This window comes from Pinus tabuliformis, chromosome 1_1 (assembly GCF_031772625.1).
Source record: "Pinus tabuliformis cultivar Carrire ecotype Pingquan chromosome 1_1, CPIR1, whole genome shotgun sequence".
In the NCBI taxonomy this organism is placed as follows: domain Eukaryota; kingdom Viridiplantae; phylum Streptophyta; class Pinopsida; order Pinales; family Pinaceae; genus Pinus; species Pinus tabuliformis.
Genome location: NC_142297.1, coordinates 168,692,639 through 168,709,337, shown reverse-complemented (window position 1 = coordinate 168,709,337; position 16,699 = coordinate 168,692,639).

Here is a 16,699-nt window from a genome sequence, read left to right as displayed (position 1 = left end):
GACCTTGCGCATCAAGGAGGAAGAACGCCAAGAGACTCTCAGATAATTGGAGTTGCTAAGGAGAGAATCACGTGAGAAATAAGAGCAACATCTTAAGATGTTGACAGAATATAAAGCCTTGGTAGACCAAGCCCTTAGTTATGCTCAAATGTCTGAAACTAAGGAGTCTCAGATGATGAACGTTAACATAAATCAGTTGAGACAAGAGATGGAACTAGCCCAGTTTGAAAGGGAAAAATCTGAGTATAGAGAAGAAAACCTGGCAGAGCGAAAAAATGAGGAAATTGAACAAATTCAAGTTGCACTAAAAGAATCGTATGGTGAAATTAAGACCCTCTGGGAGTTGATTAAATGTACCCACACATGTAAACAAGTGTTCATACAAGTAAAAGGGTAAATATGGAGGGAAACCAGACAAAATATCTCTACAGTCTAAGCTTACGCCGGGATCTTTTCGGATTGTGAGAAAGGTATTATGAAAAGTGCAAACTTGGAAGCAAAGAATACGACCTCGAATCTTGATGAGAGATTAAAGGATGTTGACACCCTCATTGATCTTATCAATACTTTGGAGGATGATACCTTGAAAGAGATGGATTTTCCTGCCAGAGATCAATGTATTTATTCTCTCTATATGTTAAAAGAAAGGTGTGTTGGCATGTAAGTAATGCAGGAGGAATTCAAGAAGGCCACTAAAGAGATAGACACCTTTAGAGCAAATTGGAATTACCTCAGCAGATTTGGTGTGCCCTCATTCTGGGGAAAAAATAATTAGGTAATACCTAAAGAAGAATTATTTCGTAAACTGGATATTATAAAATAAGATCTTGGTTGTTTGACTGTGTAAGGCGAAGCGCCGATTTCAACAACTACAGTCATTAACAGCCTTAGTAGGGATTTTTCCATCCTGGATAGAATTAAAAAAAGTATACAGAGCCTTCCTAAATCTCACTATCATATCAAATCATGGTTGGTAGTGGTCATATCAAAGTATAAAAGTGTGCCTTGGTTGCCATATGTAGACTGGGATAAAATGGCTAAGTTGAGGAATAATTTAAAATGAAGTCTCGTTATGGAATAGGCCTCCTAAACGAATCAAGTTGTTCAACCAATACAGTTTGTAACAGAGTAACCTGTTGTGGTCACCAACAACCCCCCTCTTTGTTTGACATTAGTAATAACATCAAGCAAAGGGGAACCCTTAACCAAAAAATCCAAAAAATATTTTTGTTTGAAAAATCCTTTGTATTAACTCCCTAAGAGCTATATCGCGTCGCAAAGGAAAAAGGAGCGCTTTCCCAAAGCGCATAAACACACTGAGGAGGAGCGACGCGAGAACTCATCGCATCACGTGCATTAAAAGCGCTCAAAAGGGGAAAACCTAAAGAACCGCCGACGGCCGATATGCGACGTCGCACATCGCAATGTCGCATAAGCAGCACAAAGTGACAAAGCGAAAAACCTTGCGATATTGCGATATGCGATCTGCGACCATGCAAAGCTGCGACCTGCGATCTGTGGTGTGCGACAAATGAGACCATCAATTGTTGCGATACCACTTATTTACATCGCAATCTTCGATGCTGCGATGCAAATCGCAGAAGCCATTCGTCGCAGGCATTCCTCGGCATGATCTGTGAGCCTAAAATTAGGCACGCACCTTACGAGAAATTAATGATTGTACGCCTGTGTATCCAAAAATGATTATGTTGCGTTTTTCGAAGAGTCAAGTCATAATGGGTGACATGATTATGCATTCATTAGAACTTAATTGCTTTCATGTCGATCTTTTCTTCTGTCTCTTTTCATTTACGTGAACTATAAGTTAGCAACTGATATAAATCTATATGCAGGAAACATCTAAGGAAAAGCGCTAGAACTAGAAGAACAGAGAGGAGATGACTTCGCAAATGGATACTGCATACAGCAGGACCGCGGATCCCAGAGTATCACTCAACAAATGCTGATGGAAATAGGCTATCTAGTACTCAGAGTCAAAGGTGCACAAAAGCAAAGCGTTTATGAAATATTCTGAGTCCCAAATTGGGTAAAGCAAAAAGAAAAACGTTTAAGGGGAAAGACGTCTCAGAAAAGCCTGGAACAAAGAATGGAAACAAGTTTCAATTGAGAAAATCGTTCAGGCAACAAAATCCCCAGCTCATTGAGTCATTCGCACGGCCGGAAACCGAAATAGCAACAGCACAATCAGTTTGAAAGAAATCTGAGTTGTACTAAGTATACACGCCGTGAAGACACTCCTACAGAAGAACACTTTCAAAAATATCTTCTAGTTTGTCAGAAAGAGGTGCCAGCTCTTGTTATTTCTAATTTTCAAGCTTGAACAAAAGGAAAGGACAAGCAGCCGACTCTTTCACGGCGAACAGCGCATCGCTTACAGCACTAAGGAGCAGATACAGAAATGGTTAGAAATTAGATTCAGTTTTTTAGAAATAAATTTGTTTTAGTAAAAGGGTGGTCATTTGAAGTCGTTCCCTAAATTTGTGTAATTAAAATTAGCCGGTTAGTAGTATTTAACCATTCTCGTTGCATTGGAGAAGGGTCCGGAAATTTGTCAAAAAACTTGTCCTCGGAACATGCACTTTTGCACCCTCGGAGGGGGTTTTTGATGAATGGACGGATCAAGATTTATTTATGTTTGCATTTTAATACCTGCTACTGATGTTGCACTTCTGTACTCTTAGTAGGCATTAGAAGTAAGTAGAAATAGATCATTATTGCTTCAGGTTTGTGAGTATAAAGTCAGTCATAAATGGTACTTTTATCTCTTGACGTGTTTTCTGCTTGCATTCTTAGAGTAATATACAGCTGATGTTGTTTATATGTTAACGTATGAATGAATGGACTACCATTTGGCACTTTTGTACGGTGGAGTCATTGATTTGTGCTTAATACATGAATAACTGATTATGCGATATGCTGTTCACAACTGTTTTGTTTAACTTTTTATGCAGGATGGTTCATCTTAATTGATTTATATTCTCATAATAGCTGAATAATCTTCATTACCAGTTATTGTTTGAAATCTTTCTAGATCGCATAATGGAAAAAGTTCTATCCCGGGTTAGCGTAGATTAGATGTGTTGTTCTTGATAGATTAAAGTAGTATAAAATTCAGTTTCAGAGTTTAGAACTAGATTAGCTTAGAAATAATTCCATATTTTCATTATCATATTCTACACACACACACATCACCAAACTCTACACACACACACCCCCTTAGAACGGGAAGCTGGTCCCGTTATCCCCAGTCGGACCCGCTACACCAAACGGGCACGGAGCCACCAACCAGGTTCCCGACCGGGTGGGTATCCCCCTTGTTGTTGACCCGATTTCAGGGCCCTCAACATATTTGGCACTAGAAGGAGGGCACGAACTATGAATGGCACCTAAAGAAATATCAAAATACCATTCTGAGAGTAATACACCCTCATCAACTCCCTCGACTTCTCCAACACGGTTAAACCCGGAATTTGAAGTCGCTCGAGTACCTACCACTGCTACATATTCGAATATATCAGACCAATCTATCATTGATCCCCCTGAAATTCGAACTTTGATTCGTAAACTCCAGGGATTCTCTATTTTTAACCAGAAGTCTGATAAATCTAAAAGCAGCGTGACTTCGCAGTACAACCCTGCTCATCCCCTTACCAGATCAAAGAGTGAAAAATTTGGCATACAACCAAGTGAACTCCTTCTCCCTACCAGGAAAAGAGCAAGAAAAACACCACCAGAGTCTGACAGTCAGACCCCTTCATCCACTTCGTCCATATCAACTCCCTCACCGCGAAGTCAACCACCCACTCTTTCATTCCAACTCACTCACCCATCTTCTACAAACCTTCCTCTTCAAACATCAAAGATCTTAATATCTTCATCTTCTCAGCATCAGGGATCGTCTTCTGCACTTCCATTAACTAGCAACTCAACGATGGCCCAGTCTCCATGGAACAATCCTGGGGCGGTTTTAATGCCTCCACCCCTGAGCCCTATACCGGCCCATCCTGAGAAATGGCTGCCTAAATTCAATCCGGAAGCAGGAATGCTAGCCGAGGAACATATCAATAATTTCATGCTTTCTGTTAATCTCAACGAAGTCACTAACGAAGACGTTGTTGTCCGGCTTTTCCCTTATACAATGCAAGGAACAGCCGGGTCATGGTACTTTTCGTTACCTTCTGGATCCATCACAAGCTGGGACATTTTTCAAAGTCGGTTCCTCACCAAGTTTGGTGATGACAGATCCACGGCGACATTGATCAATGACCTATCTAATCTTAAGGCTGAGGCTAGAGAACCCATTAAAGATTTTAAATTACGGTTCAATAAGATCCTCAACAAAATCCCCGCTGCCTCATAACCTAGCGAGGAAGTAAGATGTGAATGGTACATCACGGCTTTACCTCCAAACTTGGCTATCTTCGTAGATAGGGCAAACAAGACCACCTTAGTTGACAACTTGACAGAAGCGTTAGCAGTGGAAAAACGCGTGGTAGCCCTAGAAAAGAGATCCGCTATAGAAGAACGCAAATCTAAGAAGATCTCTTTCAAAGAAGACACCAAGAAGAAGCAAACGAAAGATCCTTTCGATTTGGAAGGATTACAAAAAGTGTTAAAAGCCATGTCAAACGAGATGATTGATATTAAGAAACAAGTAGCAGAGATTTCTTCGAAAAAGCCCTTTAGGACTTTTAAAAGAAATCCTCCCATGGAGGTAAGACCACCTAGTGTTGTCTCAAACGTTGAATCTAAAGAAGACGAAGAAGAAGAGAATACCACTGAAGGGCAGACCGACGAGGAAGAGGTCGTAGAACTACAAGGAATGTGGGACTTCATCCTCCCACAAGAAGAGGATCAAGAAGCATTCCCTGTTAGCACGAGAAGCAAAAATCAACTTGATCCTCCCCTAACTACTCCAAAACAAAAGGGCGCAAGCCCTGCAACAAAAGAAAAGGTCGCAACAAAAAAGACAACTGCTAAAGCGACCCAGTTTAGCCCAGTCCAATCTGATCAAATGCCTCCATCAAGAACACTAATAGTGTCGGATGAAATGGAGTATAACATCATTGATGACATGAAGAAGACTAGGGCTAATATCACTCTGTACGAATTGAGTAAATTGAAACACCAGCAGAAAATAATGATGAAAGAATTACATGCTGTGCCTACTACATCTTTACCTACAGCTGTAGCTTCTCACAATCTGGGAAGGCCTCCAACCAACACGATCAATAAAATTGATCCAAATGACAACGCCTTGATTGGAGGAAGATCAAGATCTCATACTCCTCCTTTTCTTCTCACATATGAAATCTTCAACAAAAACGTGCACAATTGCTTGGTCGATTCTGGTGCTTCAACGAATATTTTACCCAGGTCAATATGTGCCAAATTGAATGTGCAACCTCAAAAATCCGCAGTACGTATAGTTCAGCTTGATCGATCCCAAGTCGAAGTGATTGGTGAACTTAATCAGGTGACCATAAGATTGTCGTCTAACCCAAAAGTGTGTCAGGTTATCGACATTCTAGTAGCTGATATCCCTGAGTTCTATGGTTTGATTCTTAGCAGGGATTGGTCGGAAAAGCTCCACGGATATTTTTCAACCGATTGGTCGCACATGTGGTTACCATACAATGGTAAACCAAATCAGATAAAGGTTGAACGAGAATTGCACCAAAAATACATAGTGACAGAACTGGAAGGAGAAAATGAGGCCATAACGTACAATAGCAGCATTGTAGGCAATTACGCAACAGATTCTTTCCTAGGTAATTTCAATGCTCATATTTCACCATACTTAGAGAATTCAGTTTTATCCCAAGTTGAAAATTTCTCCCAAACTGATGACTCAAAATGTTTTAGTTTTTTAGATAATTCTGTAAATACATCTTTATTTTGGAAATTATATTTTGACGGATCTAAATCAAATGAGGGAGCAGGAGCGGGATGCATTCTGATTAACCCGGACGGGAATAAGATTATGCTCACATGCAGACTTGAGTTCGATTGCACGAACAACACAGCGGAGTACGAAGCCTTGGTTCAAGGCCTATACAAAGCAATCGGATTAAACGTTAAGTATCTTCAAGTCTTTGGAGATTCGGAGATCGTCGTAAAACAGGTACGTAACACCATACATTGCCTGTCAAGTCATTTAAAGCATTATCAATCATTAGTTCAAGATCTCACTGCACATTTCGTAGCATTCAACATCTCGTCAATTCCAAGAATTCAAAACGCGAGCGCAGACCTGTTAGCTAACGTAGCCTCTAGACTTATCCCTTCTGAAGATTTTAGTCCTGATAGGTTTTCAATAGAATTAATCTTTAGACCATCCATCCCTGACAATATCACCAATTGGAGAGTGTTCAACGACGATCCTGACATCGTAAATTTCCTTACTTCTGAAGGATCCTACTCAAATCAGATAATCGACGAAGACCATCATGATCATCAAATACAACAAAATGGCTCTGACAATGCTATACCGAAATCGGTGGTCAAGTTAGAAGATTTATATGATTTGAAAAGTCGGTTTAAAAGGTCCGCCAATGCTAAACTTTGCAGTTCTACCCTGAACTATGAATTAGTAAACCTAGGGACCGATCAGAAGCCACAAAACGTTAACCTAGGTCACGACCTAGCCCCTGAAGAGAAATTAGCATATATCCGTCTTCTGAGACAATACAAAAACGTTTTTGCCTGGAATTACGATGAGCTAAAAACATACAACACTTCTATCATTCAACATGTTATCCCTATGATTGACAATGAAAAACCTGTCCAGCAGAAGCTCAGAAAAATACACCCTAACCTAGAAAATCAGATAAAAACTGAGCTTAATAAGTTGTTGAGAGCCAGAATAATCTTCCCCGTCAGGCATTCTAAATGGGTATCCAATATGGTGCCCGTTAGGAAGAAAAACGGAGACATTAGAATCTGTATCGATTTCCGAAATCTCAACAAAGCCTGTTAGAAAGATAACTTTCCCCTCCCACCTATGGAGCAAATATTACAGGCAGTAGCAGGCTCAGAATTAATGTCATTCCTGGATGGATTTTCAAGATACAATCAAGTACTGGTGCATCCCGATGATCAGTTAAAGACTACGTTCCGAACCAAATGGGGCACTTATGCATATCGGAAGATGCCATTTGGGCTGATCAATGCCGGAGCTACCTTTCAGAGAGCCATGGACATCGCGTTTAAAGGGTTAGTCAATAAATCAGTAGTGATTTACCTGGATGATATAACAGTGTACTCCAAAAAATGAAACAACCACCTCAAAGATTTGAAGCAAATCTTTCAAAGATGCTTGAGGTATGGGATTTCGCTCAACCCAAAGAAATCTTTCTTTGCGTTAAGCGAAGGGAAATTGCTCAGATTCATAGTGTCGAAATCTGGTATTCATATAGAACCCGACAGAATCAAGGAAATTTCCGAAATATCCATACCCCATAACAAGAAAGCCATGCAATCCTTCCTTGGACAGATCAATTTTGTCAAAAGATTTGTCCCAGATTTTTCACGTATTATTTCTCCCTTACAAAATATGATAAAAAAGAATTCAAATTTCAAATGGGGTCTAGATGAGCACGAAGCATTCAACTTAATCAAACAAGCTATCATCAATGCTCCATCTTTGGCCACCCCAAATTTTTCGGAATCTTTTACCTTATACACTTTTGCCTCAGAGAAATCCTATGCCGCGATTTTGACCCAAGCAAATCAAGTAAAAGCGGAAGCTCCAATCGCATTCTTTAGCTCAAACTTACAAGGTGCTGAAATTACTTACTCAGACGTAGAGAAACAAGCATACGCTGTTTTCAAAGCGATCAAATATTTCAGACCTTTCTTGCTTAAAGCCCACACTAAAGTCGTAGTACCGTTTCCGGCGGTAAGAAACCTTTTGGTGCAGAAAGACGTGGGTGAAAAGAGAGCTAATTGGATTACCGCTTTACAAGAATATGATCTTGAGATCAAACCAGCAAACATCGTAAGAGGTCAAGGCTTCTGCAAGATGTTAGCCGGAGCATCACAAATCCCGGAGAACTCATCTGAAGAGGTACAAGCGTACGAGGTAAGCCTAAACGATGCAGAATCATCATATGCTGACACCATTTATTTTCTTAAGAACGGGTATGCTCCATCACGTCTGGATCATACCAAGAAAAGAGCTCTGAGATTAAAAGCTAAACAATACCAGCTCTTAAATGATGTCTTGTTTAAAAGGAATTACGATTCTGTGCTTCTTAGGTGTCTTGAGAAAACTGAAGCCGAAAAGGTTTTGCAGGAACTCCACGATGGACCAGCGGGCGGACACTATGCCAGAGATGCGACTGCGCATAAAATCTTGCGTGCAGGATATTATTGGCCCACGCTGTTCAAATACTCATACAATCACGTAAGGAAATGCCAAGTCTGCCAGACTGTTGCAGGAAAACAAAGGAAATCGTCCATGCCGCTACAACCAGTCATCATCGACCAACCATTCAGTCAACGGGGCTTGGACATAATAGGTGAGATCGTTCCTCACTCTTCTAAGCAGCATAAGTATATCCTTACGGCAACTGATTATTTTACCAAATGGGTAGAAGCAGTTCCTCTCAAGACAGTTCATTCTGAAAATATTATTGAATTCATAGATCAATTTATCATCACTAGGTTTGGATTGCCAACAGCATTAATGTTTGATAACGCTTCATACTTTTCTGGAAATACTATGACTGAGTTTGCGCTTAAAAGAGGTTTCAAACTGAAATATTCTGCCAACTACTATCCGCAACGTAATGGATTGGCTGAATCAACAAACAAGAACCTAATCAGAATTATCAAAAGAACAGTCGACCAAAACCAAAGGAATTGGCACAAAGCGCTAGTAAATGCTTTATGGGCTGATAGAATCACGAAGAAAGCTTCAATCGGCACTTCTCCCTTTAATTTAGTTTATGGGAGAGAAGTGGTTCTTCCGACTCACCTAGTCATTACCTCTTTGTCTTTAGTGCAATATATCGATGAAGTGCCTACTTCCTCTTTACAATTAAGACAAATGGAAATAATCAAACTAGAAGAACAAAGAGAACAAGCTAGGAAAACCCATGCTCATCACCAAGCGCTAATAAAATCTTCTTTTGACTCAAGCATCATAACCAGAAAAAACTTTCAGATGGGTGATTTAGTTTTGAAATGGGATAAGGCTCATGAAGAAAAGGGCAAACATACGAAATTTCAGAAGCTGTGGCTTGGCCCTTTTCAGATTGTAGAAGTCGTAGGCCCGTCTACATTCGTGTTGCAAGATCTGGCAGGAAGGAGAGATTCTTTACCTGTCAACAGACTGATTCTTAAATTATATTTTCCATAGAAGAGAATTCTTCTAATTTTTGTAGGATAGATTTAGTTTTTAGTTTTTATTTTGTTTTGTTTTTCTCTTTTTATGAATAAAACCCGTTGTAAATGATCATTTAAAAAGGATTCATGAAAGAGCACGCCAATTCTCTATCAGATTTTGATTTCGCTTGTACAAATAGCAAAATTTTTGAAAAATCTGAATTTTATTATTGACAAATAGAGTTAACTTCACTTTGATTACGATACTCGTTTCAACCTCTAAAAAACTTTGACAAAAGCAACCTCTGGTAAAAGAATTGTTTTGTATCAGCACCATGAAAGGTATCATCAATAATAAAATAAGCATTCTCTACAAAACTGTTGTTTTCAAAAACTCTATTATTGTCGTCCAGAGCTTTCTTAAGGAAAAACAATGACTTCCTCCCTGCTAAAAGGAAATTACAGCATTCATAGAAACAATCCAAACAAAACACTATATCTCAAAGAATAAGAGGTCTCATCACGAGCCGGCTTATCATGATCACAGATATTATAACTTGCTGACTTTGCCAATACTGTCTATCAAAACAGGGCAACGACTTAAGATTGTTGCAATCAAAAGACAAGAGTTCTCATCACGAGCCAGCTTGTTCAGCAAAAGTGTAAATCAGGTGAATGACTGTGTCATAATTTGGCCACCAAACCAAGACATTGTTCTTTAGAGAATTAAAAAAGGAAAAGTGTGTCAAAAAGGATTTTTCTCTGGAATGTTGCGAGTAACCTCAAGCAGGAAAAAGGATCATTGTTGGATAACATGGTAACCCTATCGAGGCTATGGACGCTTGCGGGCAGCAGAGGCTCTACCTACGACAAATGAGCATACTTTTAAGCCAGTACGCAGAGAAGACCTTATTTTATCTTTTATCAAGACCAAGTAATGTCTGATGCGAATGCAAGAAAAAACCTGAGGAAGCAAGAAATTGGGATATAAAAAGGGTTGAGACAAAATATCGTCGACAAGGTGAGGGGAAATCTACTCTATCTGTCCATAACAAAATTTAGACATATAAAAATTTTGCTGTTTCGGAAGTGAACGGTCAATAGAAATGCAGAGATAACTGGTTCTTCATAGTGAATCGCCATTGTTGTGGTCACCAACAACCCCCCTCTTTGTTTGATATTAGTAATAACATCAAGCAAAGGGGGACCCTTAACCAAAAAATCCAAAAAATATTTTTGTTTGAAAAATCCTTTGTATTAACTCCCTAAGAGCTATATCGCGTCGCAAAGGAAAAAGGAGCGCTTTCCCAAAGCGCATAAACACACTGAGGAGGAGCGACGCGAGAACTCATCGCATCACGTGCATTAAAAGCGCTCAAAAGGGGAAAACCTAAAGAACCGCTGACGGCCGATATGCGACGTCGCACATCGCAATGTCGCATAAGCAGCACAAAGTGACAAAGCGAAAAACCTTGCGATATTGCGATATGCGATCTGCGACCATGCAAAGCTGCGACCTGCGATCTGTGGTGTGCGACAAATGAGACCATCAATTGTTGCGATACCACTTATTTACATCGCAATCTTCGATTTTGCGATGCAAATCGCAGAAGCCATTCGTCGCAGGCATTCCTCGGCATGATCTGTGAGCCTAAAATTAGGCGCGCACCTTACGGGAAATTAATGATTGTACGCCTGTGTATCCAAAAATGATTATGTTTCATTTTTCGAAGAGTCAAGTCATAATGGGTGACATGATTATGCATTCATTAGAACTTAATTACTTTCATGTCAATCTTTTCTTCTGTCTCTTTTCATTTACGTGAACTATAAGTTAGCAACTGATATAAATCTATATGCAGGAAACATCTAAGGAAAAGCGCCAGAACTAGAAGAACAGAGAGGAGATGACTTCGCAGATGGATACCGCATACAGCAGGACCGCGGATCCCAGAGTATCACTCAACAAATGCTGATGGAAATAGGCTATCTAGTACTCAGAGTCAAAGGCGCACAAAAGCAAAGCGTTTATGAAAGATCCTGAGTCCCAAATTGGGTAAAGCAAAAAGAAAAACGCTTAAGGGGAAAGACGTCTCAGAAAAGCTTGGAACAAAGAATGGAAACAAGTTTCAATTGAGAAAATCGTTCAGGCAACAAAATCCCCAGCTCATTGAGTCATTCGCACGGCCGGAAACCGAAATAGCAACAGCACAATCAGTTTGAAAGAAATCCGAGTTGTACTAAGTATACACGCCGTGAAGACACTCCTCCAGAAGAACACTTTCAAAAATATCTTCTAGTTTGTCAGAAAGAGGTGCCAGCTCTTGTTATTTCTAATTTTCAAGCTTGAACAAAAGGAAAGGACAAGCAGCCGACTCTTTCACGGCGAACAGCGCATCGCTTACAGCACTAAGGAGCAGATACAGAAATGGTTAGAAATTAGATTCAGTTTTTTAGAAATAAATTCGTTTTAGTAAAAGGGCGGTCATTTGAAGCCGTTCCCTAAATTTGTGTAATTAAAATTAGCCGGTTAGTAGTATTTAACCCTTCTCGTTGCATTGGAGAAGGGTCCGGAAATTTGTCAAAAAACTTGTCCTCGGAACATGCACTTTTGCACCCTCGGAGGGGGTTTTTGATGAATGGACGGATCAAGATTTATTTATGTTTGCATTTTAATACCTGCTACTGATGTTGCACTTCTGTACTCTTAGTAGGCATTAGAAGTAAGTAGAAATAGATCATTATTGCTTCAGGTTTGTGAGTATAAAGTCAGTCATAAATGGTACTTTTATCTCTTGACGAGTTTTCTGCTTGCATTCTTAGAGTAATATACAGCTGATGTTGTTTATATGTTAACGTATGAATGAATGGACTACCATTTGGCACTTTTGTATGGTGGAGTCATTGATTTGTGCTTAATACATGAATAACTGATTATGCGATATGCAGTTCACAACCGTTTTGTTTAACTTTTTATGCAGGATGGTTCATCTTAATTGATTTATATTCTCATAATAGCTGAATAATCTTCATTACCAGTTATTGTGTGAAATCTTTCTAGATCGCATAATGGAAAAAGTTCTATCCCGGGTTAGCGTAGATTAGATGTGTTGTTCTTGATAGATTAAAGTAGTATAAAATTCAGTTTCAGAGTTTAGAACTAGATTAGCTTAGAAATAATTCCATATTTTCATTATCATATTCTACACACACACACACCCCCTTAGAACGGGATGCTGGTCCCGTTATCCCTAGTCGGACCCGCTACACCAAACGGGCACGGAGCCGCCAACCAGGTTCTCGACCGGGTAGGTATCCCCCTTGTTGTTGACCCAATTTCAGGGCCCTCAACATAACCAAAATACTAGAGTGAAATTCCTTTAATTACAACTCAAGCACCAGCAGCCAAGTTGCGCAGTGCCCACGCTCTTTCCTCTACAGGCACATTAAAGAAAGTCAAAACCCCAAAGCCGCTAAGGCAACATAGCGCATGAGCTTTTATCTTAAGATTTATTTTATTTTATTTCAAATTCAAATTTTCTACACATGAGACAATTATTTGGTTAGTTATATTTTCAAACTAAATATTTAAGATCGTGTTTCCCGTACAAGGGGGTTGATTGAAAGAAGTGATACTTTGGTTTTTCGTGAAACTGCTTGTACATGATACATAATCCTTTACTACATTTCTGAAAGTTCTCCTTGATGTTTTAGATGTGTTTTGTTGTATTTTTGTGAGTGTAAGTAACAATCATAAAAATATGAATATGAGGCTTGTTCTTGTTCAAAGAAATATCTCTTTTAATTGTTTGTATTATGATATTATACTATCAGTCCAAATGATTGAATGATAACATTTGATTTTCATTAGTTTAGTAGATTTTATCTTAACTTATGGAAATTATTGTTTTACCTCTATGACTGTTACAACGTTACCTGTTGTGTTTATCAATATATCATGTAGTTTTCATTTCAAAATATGTGATTTTTCATTTCGTCTTTGTAGGTTATGTTTTAATATTTAATATTAAACATGGTCGTCATGAGATAGTTGGAATGGAAAGTAGGAAGATACGTGTACATGCTGCAATGATCTTTATCATGTTTGAATGATTCTACACCTTATACTCTTAGGCTTTATTCTTTTTCTAGTTTTCTTTCAGCTTGTTGTAATCTTGTGAATTTATTTGTTCGTTTCACCTTTTTCATATGGGCTAAATTTTTCAGAAAGCGTATTGTTATAACTTTATCTTCTTTTAATACCATTAAAAACTAATGCAACGAATAAAATTATCAATAATTGACATTATTATCTTCGCCTATTGAAAATTGTATAATTAATATCAGGGTTACCCCTATAGTGCATTGGAAGTCAGCCTATAGCACATAGAGCGCAAGGACTTCTCAGTCTTTAGTTAAAGAGCATTCAAGTCATTTATATGTGGGAATGATTTGAGCACCAACATTATTCTGGCGTCATTGTTGGGGAGCGATTAATTTAAGAATTATTGGGTGACTAATTCTAACCCTATTCAGCCACATCTTATTTTTGGTTTGGATGATCAATGCAATGTATTAAATGGTATGTATGAACTCACCTTGCAGGCTTCCAGGACTCATCAAGAACTCAATCAAAATTGGAAACTGCTAGCATAGGAGGACGAACGAGCACAAATGAACCCTAACTCTTCTCGAAGACAAAAACAATGAAGGATTTGAGTTACTATGGAAGTGCATGTCTATCATTTCCTGAGTACCTTATTAGTCATGCTTATTCAATTCCTTGTATTTAACTACCACATAACCTAGCTTATTAGCATTCTTATTGAAATGTAAGATATAAATGACATGTAAATAAATTATTGTGAAACTATTTTCTTGGTAGTGCATTCCTTGTTAGTCACATAGCTTAAGTTTCAATATGGATACTCCCCAGAGGTTAACCAGGTCTATGTTGGAGGTTAGTCACTCTCCTTTAGAAGACCCATAATTTTTTGTTACCATAGCTAATAGGAGGAGATGCCTTGATGAATTGAGGAAAAATCGTCCCTTATCACCTAATCCGAGGATACGAGAAAAAAAATCTTCTTCTTTTCATTTAATTTGTAATTCTTTACTTTTGTCATCTACTTCTCAAATTGTCCATTCATTTGTACCTGTCCCAACCACTCCGCGCAATAGTCCACCACTTTCTCCATATCAATCTTTACCACCTTCGCCTCCTTCTCCACCTGCCATGAACGCCTACGTGAATGCCCACTATTGTCCCATTGACCTGCAAGGGAAACTTCATGACCTTCCCCCTAAGTATGATAAAAAATTGTCTAGATTTGATAATGAAGGGGAAAGAACCGCTAAAGAACATGTCGTTAAATTTCAGGATTATTGTGAGAATCTAGGCACTGAGTATGATGATATATGTATGAGACTTTTTGTATAGATATTGGAAGGGGAGGCCCGTAAATGGTTTAGAACTCTTCCCCAAAACAATATCAATACCGTGGATAGGTTAATTTAACTATTTTTGAAACAATATGGTGTGAAAAAGAGTAACTAGTTGTGGCTCACATAATTTTCATCCTTGAAATTGAAACATGATGAGTGTGTTGCTGATTTTAATAAGAGGTTCACGAAATGTTATAACCTTTTACCTATTGTTGTGCAGCCATCTGACACTAACGCGGTCATGGAATATTCTAAGACTCCTGATGATGACTTGTATTATGCCTTGGGGAGCCAACTACTTTAGTTGATGCTCAATCTAAGGCTTGTGCATGTGAAGGTAATCTAATTGCTACTAGGAAGTGTTCATCTCGGGATAACTGATCCCGAGGGTAAAAAGAAGGTGATCGACACATCACCGCAACTTGTTGCTGCCTCGTCCTCCTAGGATCAGAAAATTGAAGAGATGTTAAAAGTAATTAAGTCCTTAGCTAATAAAATCCAACGTCTTGAGGCCAGAAACAGAGCAGTCCCTCCTCCTCTTGCAAACCCCATTGCACAGCCCAACTTCCATCCTAATCCCCAAAATAGAAATCCCAATTTCCTTCCTATAAATCAAGCTCCTTATCAACGCCCTTCGTAAATGTTGCAAAGAGGGAAAATACTTTATGAGCCTCCCATTCAGCCTCCTCTCATAAACAACACTAACCTCGTCGATGAATATGACGATGATGTCGCTAGTCAACAAGTGAATCCTGAAGAGGAGGAATACCCTAATATAAATTCCATTAATTCCTTTGAATTGCAAGACCAAGATGTCTCTAGTTATCTAGAGTACGATTTTTGGGATCCTTAGCTTTGATGTTTTCCAGAACAACTGGAAGTTCAGTTTCAACATAAATATAACCTCATACCTAGGAAAGGACATGTCCGACAAAAAGAGATGATACCTCAATCCCCTCCACGTAATGATAAGCCCATTATGCCCCATGAGCCAAACTCACCTGCAGTTGATTCACCTCTTGCACGAAATTTCATCTTAAAGAATGAACTAAACAAACTCAAGATTAGTGTGCCTTTAGCAGAAGTTGTAAAGATTCCCATTTATAAAAAGGAGATTGATTCCTTTTTTTTTAAATTAGCATCAACCACCTAAAGAAATGGGGCTAACAAGTGTTATAAATGTTTAGGATGATGCCCTCAAGATTACCCTTGGCCCTGTGAACCAAAAGGACGATAATTTAGTTCCTCCTTTTTATATCAGCTGGTAGATTCATGATTGGAATTTACATAATTGTATGTTAGATTATGGTTCCTCTCATAATCTCATGCCCAAAGAGATTATGGATAAGCTCAGACTAACTATAACCCGAGAGTATCATGATCTGTATTCTTTTGACTCCTGAAGAGTTAAATGTCTGGGTGTAATTAAATACCTGGTTGTTGTTCTGGCCCAAGTGCCTATTAAAAGTATCGTTATGGACATAGTGGTAGTCTATATTCCTCGAAACTATGGAATGTTCCTATCAAGGAGTTTGGGCTCTAAGCTTGGAGGTTCATTACAACTCGATCTCTCTTACGCCACCATACATGTGTTTGGAGGAGGAACATGTCAATTATATAGAGAATCTAGGTTGACTTATACCATTAGTTCATAACAAAATCATGAGAATTCTCCAGTCTATACCTTCGATGACAATATGGAGAATTTCATTTTCATTGTTTTAGATGAGGAAAAGGCCTTTGTCTATGATAAAGACACCTCCATCACCCCACCTGAAAATTCAAATGCCATTTGGAAAATGTATTTCAATGGGGCCTCTTCTTGGGTAGGGTCCACACAGGTGTTGTTTTGATACCACCATCTCAACACAATGTTACTTATTCTTTCAAATTAAAATTTGTG